Source organism: Vulpes vulpes, chromosome 16 (genome assembly GCF_048418805.1).
Source record: "Vulpes vulpes isolate BD-2025 chromosome 16, VulVul3, whole genome shotgun sequence".
In the NCBI taxonomy this organism is placed as follows: Eukaryota; Metazoa; Chordata; class Mammalia; order Carnivora; family Canidae; genus Vulpes; species Vulpes vulpes.
This window is the reverse complement of record NC_132795.1, coordinates 7318617-7334315: the sequence shown is the minus strand read 5'-3', so window position 1 is coordinate 7334315 and position 15699 is coordinate 7318617. Positions and strand designations below refer to the sequence as shown.

The 15699-nt window shown below is 48.1% G+C and overlaps 1 long non-coding RNA gene across 3 annotated transcripts; it reads left to right on the top strand.

The window, feature by feature from the left end:
• Positions 1 to 44: 44 nt before the first annotated feature.
• Positions 45 to 10522, top strand: LOC112922570 (uncharacterized). 3 transcript variants are annotated; one of them, XR_011997913.1, is made up of 7 exons: positions 45 to 414; positions 558 to 612; positions 7492 to 7645; positions 7841 to 7901; positions 8633 to 8748; positions 9174 to 9246; positions 10410 to 10522. It is a non-coding gene; the product is annotated as an uncharacterized lncRNA (long non-coding RNA). The 3 variants fall into 3 exon arrangements; XR_011997914.1 differs by having other exon boundaries at positions 223 to 440; XR_011997915.1 differs by lacking the exons at positions 45 to 414; positions 558 to 612 and adding an exon at positions 5029 to 5194.
• The last annotated feature ends 5177 nt before the right edge of the window (positions 10523 to 15699 follow it).

Genomic DNA, 15699 nt, shown 5'->3' with positions numbered 1-15699 from the left:
GGGGTCCAGACCACGATGGGGACCCTGGACCATCCTTAGCCCGAGTGACTGCGGAGGCCGTCAGGGCACCGAGAGCAAGGGACTGGCACGGGCTGACTTGTGTGTTCAAAGGGCGCATTGCTCCCCGGGTTCCAGGGCCACGGGCTCCTGCCAGCCCGAGGCTAAGCGGATCTGGCTTGGCCGGGGCGGGCGTGGAGAGTTCCGAAGCTAAGTCCTGCCCGAGAGGCAGACTTTGTGGGCTGTGCCAGGACAGACTGCTGGGACCTGCCGGCTCAGGCCTCATCCTGTCACCGCACCTGAGCCTCAGCCCCAGGCCTGGCTGGTGCGCAGCAGAACGAGCTGGCTGACAGTGACCCACGCCGCCCAAACCTGGGCCGCGGCGGCAGCGACGGCGAGGTGCAGTGTACTTAAGGGGTGAGGGGTGTCTCCGACGCCTACAGGTGATCTGCTCTTTCCTTTCTAGAAAAACCCTCCTCTTGTCCCACCTCTTCCTTTGAACTTTCCCCATCCCCATATTTATTCCTCTGGTTAGTTCCTTTTCTTCCTCCTCTATGCAGCCCCTGAGGATCGCATCCATCCCTGAGAGGCCAGAAGCACAGCAAGCGAAACCCAGTAAGACGGGCTCCCTGGTCCACAGAAAAGTTAGGACACTTGCATTGGGTCTCAGAACGAGAAAGTTGTAGGGTCTGTGTCTGCAGTGAGGAAGTGTGCTCCAGAATCCCATCGAGAGAGCTTCTGTGTCGTCGCCTGCTGGTGGGTCCCAGGGGGTGGCTGCGATGACACCCAAGGCGCTGGGGAGCACGGAGAGGGGAGCGCTGGTCCAGCTGCAGAGGCGGCCAGATGGTCGGGGGCCAGGAGCGTGTTCACAGAGGAGGGGGTGCTAGACGTAGGTTTTGAGAGGTGAGTGGGATTCTACTAGGCAGAGAATGGATGTGGCGGCGTGGAGGGGGAGGCTGGGAAAACCTGAAATAATTGACTGGTTGGGGAGCAACCAATTATTGAAATTAAATATCAGCAGGGATTACCTCAGTGGAAAAATCAGACAAACTGGTTGTTTGACCCAAGCCTAGAGTTTTCGTTTGGTTTTTAAGTAACCGTCACTAAATAAACAGAATGAGCACAGATAATTTTCAGGTAATAAAGGAGATTAAATATTTATATTATGTTCAGGTCAAAGGGTAAATAAAAGAGGGGGAAAACTAGAGGGAGCAACCAGGGGTCGGGGAGGGGTTGGGATTGGGAATTCCCTGTTTAGATAGAATGGTATCTGGTCAGTCAGAGACATCTGATCCCAAGGGGAAAAACAAAAACAAAATAAAAAAACCCAACCATCTGGGAAGCCTGGGTGAAAGCATCCAAAACCCTCCACTCAGTCGGAAAGCCACCTCTCAAGTCTCCGGTTCCCTTTTCCTAGAAATGGTTCATCATTAAGAGTATTAAGTGCACAAGGGATTTAAAGAGAAAAAATTCTGATTCATAATAGGAAGACCTGGTATTTACGCCATCCCTTCCTCCCAGGGGCTCAGATTGCTGGAGGGGAATAATCGTGTCCCGACTTCCTCACAACCTCATCCTTGCCTCACCCTGCTTTGCCCCCAGACCACCACCCCCCCGCCCCGGTGCACCCTGGCGAGAAGGGCTGGGCCCTGGGTACAGCTTGTGGGGCTGGCGTGGCACACCAGTGGCACTGCTGGGTGTTTAGGCCTGACCTCGGGGACTCGGTCCCAAGGCTCTGTTCTCTTTGCTCTTGTGCCACCCCGGGCCTGCACGAGAACAGCGGACATCCGTCCACTTATCCACAGGGAGCACCTCATGCCAACCGTACTAGAAATCAGTGTCCCCCTTTTCTAGAAGTGTCCAGAAGACACCACGACCTTCTTTGAAAGTGTATCAGAGCCTCAGTAGAGAGAGGAACTTCTTCTCAGTACGTCGCTTAAATGTCTCCAGCTGTAGTAGAGCCCCATTCTTTTGGATCTTGTCTATAGTTGGCACAAAGAACAGGTGTCTTGTCCCCACCACTTCAAGAAGTCCCTGGAACCTCCCTTTAGCTGGACGATGTTCTTTCTTTCTTTCTTTCTTTCTTTCTTTCTTTCTTTCTTTCTTCTTCTTTCTTTTTTTAAGATTTTATTTATTATTCATGAGAGACACACAGAGAGAGGCAGAGACACAAGCAGAGGGAGAAGCAGGCTCCACACTGGGACCCTGACCTGGGACTCGATCCCGGGGCCCCAGGATCAGGCCCTGGGCTGAAGGTGGTGCTAAATCGCTGAGCCACCCGGGCTTTCCTAACTGGACAATTTTCAACATTAATTCGTGGGATCCTCCATCTTGCAAACCAGAAAGCAAGGGGTTTTTTTTGTTTTATTTTTTTTTTTGTTTTTTTCAAAGCTGACAAAGGGGAAATGCTTGCATTGTACCTGCTAGAGGAGGTTGGCCAATGAGTCAACAGTTCTTCATTGAGGACTCACTGAGTGCAGAGCCCTGCCCCAGGTGCCCGGGCAGGTGTTACTCAATTATGACGTGATCCCTGTCTTGAAGGAGCTTTGGAAAGTGGTAAAGCGTGCATCCACCACAAGCTAAACACCAGCTTAAGAGTTAAATGTCAAAGCAAGATATCCATGAGCAATACCATGAGGGAGAGTCCTGATGAGCGAGGTCACCCCAGGGGCTGGAGAGAGTGGGCAGGACAGACTGCACGGGGAAGATGTTACCAAGGGGGCAGACTATGTAGGGGAAGTAGCTGAGGTCACCCATTCCTGTCTTATAGATGTGGCTCCACGTGTCTAAGTCAATGCCCTGACAGCTGTCGTTAGTTATCGTATCCATTAGGATCTGCTCAGTTACAAGTAATAGAAAATTCCTTGAAATCTGCTTATACCAAGAAGGGAATGTTTTAGCTTACAGGATCAGGAAGTCCAGCTGAGTGTTGGACTGCAGGTATGGCTCAATCAGGGCGCCTGCTCTCTGCGATGCTCTCAGTTCAGCTCTCCTCTAAGTGTTGGCTTAGGCCTCAGGCTGGCTTTTCTCATGGTTGCAAGATAACAGCCAATCACAACCAAACCACGGCTATGCATTTCCTTGCTCTTGTCCGCCCTCCACCAACAAACGGAAGTCCTGTGTAGGACCAGCCACAGAATTTGTGGGGCCCAACGTGAAGGAAAATGTGAGCGTCTTGTTCCACAATTATTAAGAACTTCAAGAAAGCAAAACCAGAGCATTGACCTAATGGTGGGACCCTGGTAAGTGCGACACTCTGTGTGACTTCAGGTCACATGCCCATGAAATCGGCCCCAGTCCTGCCCTTACTCTCACTGGGCCACCTTGAACTAAACACTGTAATTCCCAGGGGAACACCACGAGCCAATTGGCTTAAATTTGAGGGGTTATTTTATTTTATTTTTTTTTAATTTTAATTTTCTTGTATATTTTTAATTGGAGTTCGATTTGCCAACATATAGCATAACACCCAGTGCTCATCCCGTCAAGTGTCCCCCTCAGTGCCAGTCACACAGTCACCCCCACCCCCTGCCCACCTCCCTTTCCACCACCCCTTGCTCGTTTCCCAGAGTTAGGAATCTCTTGTGTCTCCCTCTCTGATATTTCCCAATCATATTCTCCCCTTTCCCCTTTATTCCCTTTCACTATTTCTTATATTCCCCAAATGAATGAGACCATATAATGTTTGTCCTTTTCCAATTGACTTATTTCACTCAGCATCATGCCCTCCAGTTCCATCCACGTCGAAGCAAATGGTGGGTGTTTGTCGTTTCTAATGGCTGAGGAATATTCCATTGTATACATAGACCATAGCTTCTTTATCCATCATCTGTCGATGGACACTGAGGCTCCTTCCACAGTTTGGCTATTGTGGACATTGCTGCTAGAAACATCGGGGTGCAAGTGTCCCGGCGTTTCACTGCATCTGTATCTTTGGGGTAAATCCCCAGCAGTGCAATTGCTGGGTCGTAGGGCAGGTCTATTTTTAACTCTTTGAGGAACCTCCACACAGTTCTCCAGAGCGGCTGCACCAGTTCACATTCCCACCAAAGGTGCAGAGGCTTCCCCTTTCTCCACATCCTCTCCAACATTTGCTGTTTCCTGCCTTGTTAATTTTCCCCATTCTCACTGGTGTGAGGTGGGATCTCATGGTGGTTTTGATTTGTATTTCCCTGATGGCCAGTGACGCGAAGCATTTTCTCATGTGCTTGTTGGCCGTGTGTGTGTCTTCTTTGGTGAAATTTCTGTTCGTGCCTTTTGCCCATTCCATGATTGGATTGTTTGTTTCTTTGCTGTTGAGTTTAATAAGCTCTTTATAGATCTTGGGTACTAGCCCTTTATCTGATACGTCATTTGCAAATATGTTCTCCCATCCTGTAGGTTGTCTTTTAGTTTTGTTGACTGTTTCTTTGGCTGTGCAGAAGCTTTTTATCTTCATTAAGTCCCAATAGTTCACTTTTGCTTTTGTTTCTCTTGCCTTCCTGGATGTATCTTGCAGGAAGTTGCTGTGGCCCAGTTCAAAAAGGGTGTTGCCTGTGTTCTTCTCTAGGATTTCGATGGATTCTTGTCTCACATTTAGATTTTTCATCCATTTTGAGTTTATCTTTGTGTCTGGTGTAAGAGAGTGGTCTAATTTCATTCTTCTGCACATGGTTGTCCAATTTTCCCAGCACCATTTATTGAAGAGATTGTCCTTCTTCCTGCTTTGTTGAATATTAGTTGACCATAGAGTTAAGTGCCCATTTCTGGGTTCTCTATTCTGTTCCATTGATCTATGTGTCTGTTTTTGTGTGATTGGCTTAAATTTGGATTATTGTTCATCCTTGGACCAATTTTTATGGTAAATTGGTTGGAATTATGTGATTGGCTTAGACCAATCTGTGTCCATCTTTGGTCCAAGTCAGGTCATACTGTATCCAACCACAAGTGCTACAAAATAAGAGGAGAGGCAACCCATGTTAATTGAGTTATGTATCAGTGGCTCTGTGCATGGCTTCAAAATGGGTGGGTCAGACAATATCTCTCTTCCAGAGGAGCATCTGAAGTGGGGTCCCCTCCCAAGAAGGAGCCTTGCTGCTTTCTCCTCCCTTCACCTGTCTTCTCCAGAGCAAATCATGCTTCCCTCGGGAGGGCTGAAAAGAGCATGGATTTTAAGCAGTGTGGCCTTCAGCAAATTGCTATGAATTTGCACTCCTGGGTATATATCCAAAGAGATGGGATCTGCACTCCCATGTTTATTGTAACGTTATTCCGGGGAACTGAGGCATGGAAACAACCTGGGCATTGTTGGCAGATGAGTGGATAAAGTTGTGGTACCTACACACACATGGACACACGTGCACACCCAAAATGTAGCGTTTTTCAGCCTTCAGAACGAAGGGAATTCTGTCCTTTGTGACAGTGTGGATGCCCTTGGAGGGCATTATGTGAAGGAGAATGAGCTCGGCACCAAAAGATGAAAACTGCATGATATCACTCATATGTGACATCAACACAAGCAGAACTCAGAGAAATAGAGAATAGAATGGTGGTGACCACGGGCTTGGGGGAAATGGGGTTGAAACTTCTGGTTATAAGATGCCTATTGTCCTGAGGATCTAATTTATGGTGTGGTGACCACACTTAATACTGCGTTGTGCCTTTGAAACTTGTTAAAAGGGTCGATCTCAAGTGTTCTCACCACACACACAGACACGCACACACGCACGCGCGAATGATACCAGTGTGAAGTGATGGATACGTTGAGTTGCTTGATTGTGGTGGCCGTGACACAGTGTATACCTGCGCCAAACCGCACTGTACACCGTAAATAAGCACAATTTTTATTTGTCAACCATTCCTCAAGCTGGGGAGAAAAGATGATTCTATGTGAACTGCTTGTGTGCGGATTTGAGATGAGTGTCATTTCAGGGAATGGCCGTGACCGCCAGGCCGTAAAACCTGTCCGTGGTGTTAACAACACACGTAGGAAAGCTGTTTCTGAGAGTAAGAGAAAAAGGCAGGCCGGGGTAAGCTCTCCACTTTGCTCCTTACCAGCCACCTTATCTCGCACACAGCTTTATTTCTGCAGTGCTGTTTCCTGAGCTCTGAAGAAAAGTAATGCCAACCCTACCTTTTTCACAGAGCCGAACACATCCCACTGTGTGTGTGGGGTGCGTCACCACCACCCCCACCTGCCCGATGGGATTGCGTGGGGGAGCCTGCTTTTCTGTCCCGACAGGACAAGAGCCACGAACAGGACTGCTGTCGTGTATTTTAAAACTTGGGAAGAGTGTCTGTGGATTTGAACGTCTTGACTGCTTGTCTTACCGGGTCTCTTCTAGACTGTGCGTAGGAAACAGGAAAATGGGAGCTGTAGGGACCCACAAACTGAGCAGGCCAAGGAAGGGAGGGCGGGGAAGACTCTTGAGCTTTAAATATTAAAGAGAAAGAGGATTGGTATTACAGGGAAAGCTCAGGAAGGCCCCCCCGGCCCGTTACAGGGCTTCAGAAGAGGCTTCCTCCAGGGAATAATATCCTGGTAAAACCTAAAGGTGGCTTGGAGTTAGCCAGGTCGATATGGACGAGGGCTTAGTCCTGGCTGTCGCGGGCTCTCATCACCTCCTTTGCTTATTTATTGTGTGAAATGCACCCCCGCTTCCTGCTAGAATGTAAACCACACGGTGGGGGGGCCTGTGTGCCCACTGCCTATCCCAGGAGAGCCTGGCACGCTGTGCACGCTCAGAGTCCTGTGGGAACGTGTTCTGAGTGAGGATCACCTCCTGAGGTGGGGGCCCCCCGGTCCCCTTGCCTCGTGCGCTTGGCTCCAGCCACACTGGTGACACGGGGTGCCAGCTGTCCTCAGAGCACGTGCCGCTTCTGGGCCTTTGCACGCGAGGCCTCAATGCTCTCTCTCTTCTGCACGAAGCAGAAGAGAGAACAGCTTGTCACTGTTCATAGCCTAAGCATCAGGGGTGGCCCTCGACGATGCTTGTCCTTGCTCTTCCTCCTTCCCTCCCAGGCTGAGCCCAGCTCCCCTCTTCCCATCCCCAGGACCCTCTCCAGCCTGCTGTCCTAGCGCTTCCTGTCCACCCTGTCCGAGCTAGCAAATCAAAACAGAGGATGTCCAGTTAAATCTGAATTTCATATAAACCACAATTTTCTTTTTGATGTAAGTGTGCCCCATGCAGGGTGGCCCCAGTGGCTCAGTGGTTTGGCACCACCTTCAGCCCAGGGCCTAATCCTGGAGACCCAGGATCGAGTCCCACATCGGGCTCCCTGCACGGAGCCTGCTTCTCCCTCTGCCTGTGTCTCTGCCTCTCTCTCTCTGTCTCTCATAAATAAATAAATAAATTCTTAAAAAAAAAAAAAGTGTGCCCCATGGAGTGTTTGCACATATTTGTAGTATAAGATTAGGTCTTGTTTTGCTTTCCGCATTGGGTTTTGCCCACTGATTTTCCTTTCTCTCTGCATTGATATCGCTGCACAATGGTTCTTCCTCTGCTTCTCTGCCAGGTGCCAGGACCTGCTTGCTCATCTCTGTCCCTGAGGCCTCTTGGCCACCCGTGCTTCTAGGCCACCCAGCAGTACTGGGCTGGAGTCCACACCAGCTGTGAGTACAGCCACTGCCTCTGCAGCCCTCCTGCCAGGAGCAACGGGGGCACACTGGGTGAGGAGCACAGGGTTGCGGGGTTTATCACTGGGCATGGGATTCCCTCCTGCCCCCTTCCTTTCATCACCTCCTCCAAGCCCAGGAACCTCAGGAACGGGCAGTAGCTCCGTTATTGGGATGAGGCTGGGCGAGCGCAGGTCTAAGGATGGACAGAGATGACCCCTGCTGCTAAGTAACCCTATCACGTTTTAGGTTCTGGATGCTTCGCTGAGTGCTTACTAACATCATCTCACTTCACCCCCATCAGGACCTTGTGAGTAGGTTAATAGCATCCCTATTAGTCAGATGAGGAAACCGAGCTTAGAAAGGTTAATTACTTGAGCCAAGTAGTCCAACTGTGACTCGGGGGGTGAGTGGGGCTGGGAGCCAGGTAATCTCAGCTGGAGCTCGTGCCTTCTCACTGCCACCTTGCCAGCTGGGCTCTGTGCCAGGCCAGGGCCGAGGAACACAGTGGATGCATCCTGGTGCCACCTCATCCCATCTATGCAGTGCATGAGCCTTTCTGGGCAACCTTGCCCCAGTGGTTTCCCCAGCCCTGCTAGCAAGTTTTGGGAGCCTCACCTGGACAAGACCCAATCTCCCGACTCCCTCGCGGGCCCAGAGCCATGCTGGGTGGGTGTGATTTCGGAGGACTGGGCACGAGTAGGAGCTGTAGGCACCTTCCCCCATAGCCCACCAGATGCCGGGCAGGTGTGCCCCGCCCTTTCCCCCCAGCTGACTTGAGACCCTGGTTTTGCTGTGTATACAGCATGGGCCTTGGGGGTCACCCGGCTCTCTGATTCTAATACATCCACTTTTCATGACTGAGCCTCTGCTAGTTGCCAAGGCTGTTTCTACCAGGAGCTCAGGTGTGAGTCCCACATGAATCCTGAGTACTTTCTGTCTCCCCACCTGCCACGTCACCCTCAATGGTAATCACAGGATCGCAGTGTTAGCCTTAGATTTCAGCAATGGATCGTCTCATCCGACTTTCTCATTTTCCAGATGAGCAAATGGAGGCCTAAGAACAGTTGGAGATTGGACAGGTCCGCAGAGTGACTTGTCTTATCTGGAAATAGGGCTTGAAGACATGAATCCAGCATTCTAGAGGGCATGGGCAGGTGGGTTGGGCTGCCCTGATCACAGACTGTTGCCTAGAGGCTGTGAGAGAGGGCAGAGGTGCATCTCATGAATGTCGTGGCTCACCTGTCAACCAGGCTTCACGTCTTAAGGTAATTTAGAGCACCTGCCCCACATGTGATCGACATTTCTAAAGCCGTTCCCATCTTTCTGAGGACTGTTCATAGAATGGGCTCTTTGGGGACCCAGAGAGGGGTGGTCAGAGGGAGGCTGGAGGGTCACCAGGTGGTGAGATGGTAGGAGGGGTTTGCACGTGGGCTGGGAGTAGGGATGGGAAGCTCCATGAGGTCCTATCAAACCCTGAATTCTACAAGCTTCTATGAGCTGGGACTCATACCCAGACCTGGAGGTATTTTGTTATTTTTGTTTGTTTGTTTTTCAGTTGGGCCATGCTGTTTCTGCTCAGGTCATTAGAGTTATCAGAAGTCCCAGTGGGCATCCCTCTGCCTCTTCACTGCTGCTAGGCTGAACAGAGTCAGGTATGTTGGGAAATGTTCTCCAAATCTGGTCCCTCTGGGGCCGCATGCTGTGGTTGCAGAAGCCTTCTTGAACTTCCTCCTTGGGGGAAGTATGCGCTCTCTCCTTTGTAGGTCAGCCGTGAACATGGAAAATCACATGAATTAATAGGCATTTTCTGAGCACTTACTGTATAATGTCATGCTAACGTAAGGGGACACCTCAAAGAATGTCAGGGGCACACGCATTCTGTAAGCTCTGGCTCATATTTGGGGGTCATTATCCCTTCCGTTCCCTTCCTTCCAAGGGGTTGCTCTAGGGAGCACCATTGTGGCCAGGCACTGGGGAGCCATGGGGTGACTTCCTAGTCTGAGGGATTTCCCTCCCTTCTAGCATTTCCCCAGCCTGCTTGCTGATGAGAAATTGCTCTCCTTCCGGGTAGGAATTTGCTTCTCATTAAAACATAAATCCTCCTAAGAGAGGTCTCATTTACCCTCTGATCAGTTGTGACTGATGTTTATGTAATGGACGATATAATAAGATCCTTTTCATGTTTTCATACGATTGTGAAGGTCACACCCGATCACTGTAGAAAATATGAAATATATGGACACATACATAAACAAGGAAACCCAAATCACCCATGCTCGCGTAACCTAGAGACAACTGCAGAGCTTTTGCTCCAGTGCTGATAGGCAGACTGCATAGTTTACGGAGACGCACGGTGGTGTGCGGGGGCTCAAAGCTAGATCTCGAGGCAGGTGCCAAGCCAGTTAGTGGCTCTGTGACCTTCCAGAGATGATAGACTCCTCTCTGCCTCAGCTGCTTCATCTGTAAGATGGGGATAATCATGGTGCCTATGCCTTAAGGCTCTTTTGAAGATTTACCCAGCACTGCCTGGTTCAAGAACTGAGGGCTGTCCGTGTTGCTTTTGCTGTTAGGGTTGTCTTATAACTCATATGTGACCAAGTCTCCCTGGGCCCCTCAGTCTCACCCGTTCCAATTTCTAAATCATTGCCGGCTAATGTAGATTGTTCTAGAATTTCTTGGGAGATGATGGAGATGTTTATGTCACACGACGCAACAGATCGAGCCTTCCTCCCCTACACTTTAAACATCTGAGTGCTTTCTCCAAAATTTTAATCCTGGTGGAAATTGTCTCATTGTCTCTTCTCTTTTTCCCAAGAAACTCTTCCTTGGCCTCTCCAGCCACCTGGCACTGAAACCCTCCCACCCCATCGAAATCTCATCAGCTTACAGAGCTAGCAGCTGCACTCAGCAGAACGAACGAGCCAAATCCCGACCAAGCATATCCCGGGAGCCTCATTTTATTTAACCATGTGTGGGTCAATTTACACACATGTACAGACTCATATTGATATATCTAGAAAGACCCCCAAAACTGGCATCACACTTGATATACTGTTTGGTGTCTTGCTTTTTTTTTTTTTTGCCAGTATACCTATTATAAGTGCGTACACTAATGCACGGCATATCCAAATGGCAGACTATGATACAATAATTTTAATTTTTTTTTTTTTTATTTACGATAGTCACAGAGAGGGAGAGAGAGAGAGAGAGGCAGAGACACAGGCAGAGGGAGAAGCAGGCTCCATGCACCGGGAGCCCGACGTGGGATTCGATCCCGGGTCTCCAGGATCGCGCCCTGGTCCAAAGGCAGGCGCCAAACCGCTGCGCCACCCAGGGATCCCCAATAATTTTAATTTTTAATGATACAATCATTAAAAATAATTTTAAGGGAGTACCTGGGTGGCTCAGTTGGTTGACCATCTATCTGTTTTCGGCTCAGGTCATGATCCCAGGGTCTTGGGATTCAGCCTTGCATCAGGCTCCCTGCTTCTCTCTCTCCCCCTGCCTGCTGCTCCCCCTGCTTGTGTTCTCTGTCAAATAAAGAAATTAAAAAAAATAATTTTTAGAGATTCCTTTTCTTTTTTTTTTAAGAGAGAGAGAGCATGTGTGTGCACATGAGCAGGGAGGGAGGTGAGGGGCAGGGGGTGAGGAGAGAGAGAATCTCCAGCAGGATCCATGCTCAGTATGGAACCCATTGCAGGGTTGGATCTCATATCCTGAGATCATGAGCTGAGCCGAAATCAAGAGTCTGATGTTTCATGGATTGAGCCACCCAGGTGTCCCTAGAGATTCTTTGCTGAATGCACTTTTCTTGTTCTCTGTTTTTGTTTTTAAAAAGGGAGGAAGCATGAGGCTGCAGACACTGGAGGCTGGAGGCTAACTATGAAGGCTGCCAGCAAACCAGCTCCATGCCCACACACACCACCTTCTAGAACCCAGTTCACACGCATTCCCTTCACCATCTTATTCTCTTCCTGAATACTCTCAAGACCATTGATTGGAACATGACCTCCTAGCTTTCTGGGAACTGCTCTTCATCATCCTCTGCCTGTCTTTCCTCTCCTACCCACTTTGAAAGATGGGTGCTCCTCAGGGATCCCCCCTAGGCTGTCTCTCATCTCCTATCTGTCCTGTCCCTCAGGGCCACCTCCTCTCCTGCAGGGTCTTCAGCTGTCATCCGCATACATAGGACTCCCAGGCTTTTCCTTTAACCATGACCCTTCCCTCGGCTCCAGATCCCTGTGCTCAGTCCTGACCTGTCCACTTGTTGTCTCCCAGGCCCCACCAAGTTCAACATGTCCACAGTGGAATTCATCATTTCTGCCCCAAACCTGGCCCCAACCCCATCTGGTTCTCTATTTCATTCAGTAAATTCCATCTTCTTCCTCCTGCTTCTCAAGCTGCAGACCTTCCATTTCTTTCCCTCCTCCTTCCATGTCTAATCAGTGTGGTAAATTTTTCATAAAATTGTACGTATTCGATCAAAACTACTATCCTTCATCTTGAAATTGTCTTTCATGTCTTAATGCCCTTTAAATAAGCAAAGAAATGTAGAAGATGGATGATGGCAGTCGTTTTTGTCTGTTTGTCTGAGTATCAGTGAGGGCGACGCAGTTGATAGCTACTGAAACCCAGGCCCCTTTCCCTTTTCCATCTGGATCCAGTTTTGTTCAGAGGTCCACCCCATCCCCCTCTTTAGAAGGTAATTTTGATGAGTCTAAGCCAGCAGTTCTCAAAGTGGGGCCATGAGACCCTTCCAGGGCATCTCGGAGGTCAAAACTATTTTTAGACTAAGCCATTATTTGCTTTTTTCACTTATTCTTTTATGAGTATACACTGGATTTTTCCAGAGGCTGTCATGTGATCTTGCAACAGATTGAATGCAGAAGCAGATATGAGAATCCAGCTGTCTTCTATTAAACTAGAAATTAAGGAGATTTGCAAAAATGTGGAACAACGCCATACTTCTCACTAACCTTTAAAAAATAGTCATTTCATTACGTATTATTTATGTTAACATGTAATGTGTTTATTGTTATTTTAAAATGAATTGACAAATACATATTTTAAAGATGACCTAGTGTTAATTTATCACATAATGCACATCAATAGGTAATCCAGCTAAACAAAAGCTCTCTGGAATTCCCAGTAACTTCTAGAGTTTTGAAAGAATCCCAAATTAGAAAAGTTTGAGAAGCACTGGTTTAATCTGGTGACAGCTATTGGTTCCATCAGTGACCCAAATTAACCCAATCAGATTAGATCATGGAAAGATTTATATTCCATGTCTGGGGAAGAGATGTCTCTGCTTTCTGTCATTGGATGTAAAAATTGTAGGCCCCATTGCCACTGGTAGCCTCTTGCAACCATGTGGGAAGATATGGGTAGTAGTCCTGGCAAGAGGGAAGAGCCTCAGGGCCTGGGGGATGGCATTAGGCTGCTGATGGGACCTTATCTGAAGCCACCCTCAGCCCTTAAATCTCCTGCATGTTTGGTCCAGTGTGAGCTGGATTCTCTGTCATTTGCCTCTGAAAGCCCCCTTAACTGATGCAACACTTATCTGGTATAATTCTATACCCAATTCTAGCGTGCATGTGGGTTTTCCAACACTACCAAGCAATTAACTCAATTCTAACATGACCTGGCGGTAGTTTCAGATCCCACAGGTTAGAGCCCAGTCCCATCAACTCCAAATGCCAGTTGTAAACCCAAGTAGTCACCTGTGTTTTTGACCTACCTAAGAGGCTCCAACCCTTTCCCCTTGGTTTCAATTAATATCCTAGAGCTGCTCACAGATCTCAGAGAAACACTGGACTCGGTAGGTTACCTGTTTCTTATAAAAGAAGGTAAGTCAGGAACGGCCAGGTGGAAGAAATGCATAGGGCAAAGTTAGGGAAAGTTGGCTGGGAGCTTCTGGGGCCTCTCCAGGTGGGCCTCTCTCCCTACTTCAACACGTGTTCATTGACCTCAGAGCTCTCCAGATGCCGTCTTTTTGGGTTGTTCTGGAAGCTTCCTGAAATAGGCATGATTGATAAAATCACTGGCCATTGGTGATTGAACTTAGTCTCCAGCCCGTGGCCCTTCCCCTCACCAGAGGTCAAGGGGGTAACCTTGAGAAAGTTCTAACCCTCTAAAAACAAGGTTGGATCTCCAGGCAACCAGCCCTCATCCTCAGGCGCTTTCTACAATTTGCTTCATTAACATTACAAAGGATCCCTCTAACACTCTCATTACAAAGGAAATTCCCAAGGTTTTCTTTTTTTTTTTTTTTTTTTTTTTTTTTTAAGGATCTCTGTGCCAGAAGTGGGACAAAGATCAAATATATATATGTATTTCTCCTAAATCGCGGTATCGCTCTTGGAAAATGAGGAATTGTCATGTCCATGCTCAAGCTTTGGAGGACACTTTACTGTTCCATGTAATCTATAAAGCACCACATAAGATGATCCTCGGAGGTTTCTCCAAGCATGAGGAATCCACCAGGAAGGAAGGAAGGGCTGAGAAGGAGTGGGTAGCAGAAAGTGGAGGCCATGTGACAAAGTTTTGCCACGTATATGGAGGGAAAGATCAGAAACAGGGATGCCCCAGAATTTGGAGACCTGTGTGTCCTTGAAAGCCAAGCTCCTCGAGCAACGAGCAACGTCATTTTCCGGGTCCATGGTTCACGGTTCTGCTCCCTCCACCCCTTTCTCTGGCTCTCCTCTTTGTAAACCAAACTGCCAACATCTGTTCCGGTGAGCTGACTCACGGTGAGAGCTGGGCAAGTTTGCTCCACTGCCTGACAAGTGGTGGATTAAACTTCAGAGCCCGGGGACAGAGGAGAGGTTTCTATCTCATATTCCTGCCACCCAATCGGGAACCAAGGGATTGAGGATGGGCAAGAGGCACCTGTGACACCTGGATGACTGTCCCGGTACCTTCTCCTTCCGTTGACCACTGTGCTAGTTTCTATTTTGTCGATTTGCTCAGGACTTCTGAAAGATTTTGCACATAAATTTGGGTGTCGTGGGTGGGTTGCAAACACAGTAGAGAAATCACTTCCCATACCTCCTGAAGATAGCATTTTTGCCTGTTTAAAATACGTCTGGTGTCCAAGGGCAATAATTGATGCCTTTCTTAACGGGATAGTCTGTATCCGTGGCAGACATCTCCTGGGAGCGCTGGCACGACTCTGCAAATCTGCAGATACCTCTTGGGTTGGAAATCTCACAGTGAGCTTGTATGAAGGCTGAAAACGTTTGATTTTTACTTTGTTTTTGGTGGGCAGCAAAGTGGAAGAGGAAGCGGGGGCGGGGGGGGGGAGAGCTTGGGGACAGAAAAGGACAAATTGGACTTTTCTCTAATAAATTGCAAGTAAGACATTAAAGGTCTTTCTTGTTAGAAAAAAAGATCAAAGCTGCATAAAGCCTCCTTCCTTGCGTTCTTTTTTTTTTTTTTTTTTAAACAAAACACTGCTACAAAGACACAAAGCACACTAGGCTTGGGCTGAGCCCCGGGGAAAGTTTATGTCCAAGTTAGGATAATCAAAAAGAGTTTAATTTACTCAGTTCTGGAATAAAATCAAGGCTGCATTCAGCAATATTTGAAACCAGCTAAAGGTTAGTGAATGAGACGCCCAGTGCGTCTGATTAGATTTTTGCTTCCATTTATTCGTGTCTTACATCACGCTCCAAACCATGCACCTTCTTTTTTAGTTTCAAGAAAAGAGAACTGTCACGCCTCATCATTTTATCGTCGTTTTTGACTTAAAAAAAAAAAAAAAAGCCTAAGAGATGGTAAAAGCATTTTCTGATCTTCATTATTTACTTCTTCACTCCGAGGGGTCCTCAAAGCCAGAGAGTGTCTGTTAGTGAATTAGAATAAAACCACAGGATAATTACTTTCTGGGCTACCAACACAACGTGAGTTGCTTCCCATTGTGAGAATGCTGAAAAGTTTGCCACAAAATTAAACCCATTAGGGTAATAAGGGGAAGAAGGAGAAGATTAAATTTATTTCCATCTGATTTAACTTATTAATTTCTCAGGGGAGAAGGATTTCCCTGCCATTGACTTCCAGGTTTTAACCCAGGAGACCCTTCTGTTCTCAAAATGCACTTGGGATTT